The sequence below is a fragment of the Chanos chanos genome, chromosome 5 (assembly GCF_902362185.1).
Source record: "Chanos chanos chromosome 5, fChaCha1.1, whole genome shotgun sequence".
NCBI classification, from domain to species: Eukaryota; Metazoa; Chordata; class Actinopteri; order Gonorynchiformes; family Chanidae; genus Chanos; species Chanos chanos.
In genome coordinates, this window is record NC_044499.1 from 3,828,814 (window position 1) to 3,831,313 (window position 2,500).

The 2,500-nt window shown below is 43.5% G+C and overlaps 1 protein-coding gene across 1 annotated transcript in view; it reads right to left on the minus strand.

Annotated features, from left to right (window-relative positions):
• ephb1 (EPH receptor B1) overlaps positions 1–2,500 on the minus strand; it is a 145,715-nt gene that overhangs the window by 34,110 nt on the left and 109,105 nt on the right. The window lies entirely within an intron of this gene.

Here is a 2,500-nt window from a genome sequence, read left to right on the forward strand (position 1 = left end):
GTCACTAATTCACACAGTCACAGTCACGACACATGAAAGAAGGTTCCGGATTGTCCTTTAGTTCAAACCCAATTCCACCTGAACCCGCAGAAAAATCAGCCCAGTGAAACCAGACGTCAGCGTGGCTTGAAAAGACAGCCGTTAACGACATCTAAAGACAGGACCGGAGCAAAGAGCCTTTCTTTAACCCCGGCTTCAGCTCTGCCTTTCTCAGCGTCTGCAGGGCATTAGTCAAGCCGCTCTACATCCAACACGCTCCAGGCAAACCAAAAGAAAAAAAAAAAATTTTAAAAAAAAAGAAAGGAAAAAAAAAGATGCTTGCCAAATTGACGCTGGGCTTGCATCTGAGGAGGACTTGTCATAACTGCTGCTGCTGTTGAGAGTGAAGCTGCAGGTTTTATTTGATGGTTCGGTCTCTTTATTAGTTTGCTGTGTTCATCCCTTTCTGAGATCTGGAGGCTTTCTTTGAAGGCGGCTGGTGAAACACTCATTTAAGACTTAATTAGAGACACTGGGAATTTCCACTAGGAAGAGCATAAGAGGGAGAGATGAAATTCTGTTTTCTCTTTTTCTTTTTTTCTTCTTCTTCTTATTGTATTACAGTCTTTCAGCACTTCTCTAAAGGCAATTTGATCTCCACCAAGTATATGAGCAGTAAAACAATGGTTGAAATGGTTGTGTTTGTGTATGTGTGTGTGTGTGTGTGCATGCGTGCGTGTGTATATGTGTGTATGTGTGTGTGTGCGTGCGCGCGTATGTGTGTGCGTGCGTGTGTGTGTGCGCTTGTGTTTGTCTGTGTGTGTGTGTGTGTGTGTGTGTGTGTGTGTGTGCGTGCGCGTGTGTGTGTGTGAAATGAAGGAGTTGATTTGTGAAAAACTTTTTTTTTTCTACTGTACACTTTATTACTCATTTTTCACTTATCAAACTTGAACAAAACCAGTGACGTCCAGTGCCGTTCAGAGAAGTATCCCAGCACTCCAAAATGATCAAATATTCCAGATAACAGCTGTCCATGAGTGAACGATGAAACAAAGAGGAATGTAGGGAAATGTAAGAGTGAAGCCAGAATGTGATACTGCTATGAGACAGAACTGTACCAGAGTGACGGGGCTGTAAAGTGTGTGTGTGTGTGAGTGTGTGTGTGTGTGTGTGTGTGTGTGTGTGTGTGTAGCCTGGTTATCAAACAGGGCGATGTAAACAGTCAGTCGGTTCCACACTCTGAGCACGGCTGGAGGAGAGAAACCATTCTCCTGCCTGCCCAGCTACAGCACACACAGCTCATTCAATCACATCAGTTCCCCATCAGGACACCTGCCTGTCAGGGTGTGTGTGTGTGTGTGTGGGTATGTATGTCCTTATGTATATGTACACTATGTGAGTGTGTGTGCATATGTGTACGCATGTCTTTACGTACATGTACAGTATGCGTGTGTGTGTGGGTGTGTGCATATGTGTATGCATGTCTTTACGTACATGTACAGTATGTGAGTGTGTGTGTGTGTATGCATGTCTTTACATACACGTACAATCTGCGTGTGTGTGTGTGTGTGTGTGTGTGTCTTTATGTATATGTACACTATGTGAGTGTGTGTGCATATGTGTATGCATGTCTTTACGTACATGTACAGTATGCGTGTGTGTGTGTGTGTGTGCATATGTGTATGCATGTCTTTACGTACATGTACAGTATGTGTGTGTGTGTGTGTGTATGTCTTTACATACATGTACAGTGTGTGTGTGTGTGTGTGTTTGTGTGTGTGTGTGTGTGTGTGTGTGTGTGTGTGTGCGCGTGCGTGTACGCGTGTGCGCGTGTGTGTGTATGTATGTCTTTACATACATATACAGTATGTGTATGTGTGTGTGTGTATACAGGTGTGGGTGTGAGCTATCAGACAGACCCTTCTCCCCTGGTGAGTGCTGTTAATTGTCTTAATGAATGTCGTGCTGTGGCACTGTGCCAAAGGATGTGTTCTCAGCTGTCTCACTCTCACTGAACACTGATCATCAGGATTCACCCACACACACACACACACACACACACACACACACAGCATGTCAGAGAGAGAGAAAACACCCAGCTACATCTGCATAGGGACCTTCATCAGTGTCACCATCTTCATCATTAACAACAACAACAACGACAACAATAACAATCACAACATCCTCATCTTCCTCACGTCCATTCAGCACACACGCAGATTATAGTCTTCCTGTCAATCACCATCATCACCATCATCATCATCATCTTCAAAGTATTCATCTTCATAAAGCACAAGTCCTTACTGGCCATCTGTTATCATTAACATATTCATCGTCATCACCATCATCATCATCATTACTTTCGTAAATACCATGTCAAAGTGTAACATTAGTTTTGCACAAAGAATGAATCGGCGTAGAGAGACAACATGGACAATATGACTCACCATGATCGTAACTTTGCTCTGCATGTGTTGTGCATTCGCATTATGGAAGTCACTTTAGATAAAAGCATCCACTC